Raw genomic sequence first — 369 nt, 5'->3', positions numbered from 1 at the left:
CTCACTGCCCAGGCGGGTCTCGAACCCGTGGGCTCAGGCAATCCACTCACCTCAGCCTCCCAAAGGTGCGGGATTACAAGCTGAGCCACCGAGCCCGGCTATAATGTATCATTTTTTATGTTTGCACAAAGCATCACAGTGCAGGATAATCCTTCTACTTTATTCCTGTGGGTGTTTTTGTCTGTTTTTGTTTTGGGGGGGGAGTTGGGAAGGGGGTCCTACTCTGTCACCCAGGCTGAAGTGCAGTAGCACGTTCATGGCCACTGCAGACTTGACCTGCTGGGCTCAGGAGATTCTTCCACCTCAGCCTTCCAAGTAGCTGAGATTACAGGCACATGCCACCATGCCCAGCTTTTTGATTTATTGTAG

The sequence above is a fragment of the Carlito syrichta genome, unplaced genomic scaffold, assembly GCF_000164805.1.
Source record: "Carlito syrichta isolate Samal-C Ts95f unplaced genomic scaffold, Tarsius_syrichta-2.0.1 Scaffold308098, whole genome shotgun sequence".
Classification (NCBI taxonomy): domain Eukaryota; kingdom Metazoa; phylum Chordata; class Mammalia; order Primates; family Tarsiidae; genus Carlito; species Carlito syrichta.
Note: the sequence above shows the minus strand (reverse complement) of the source record.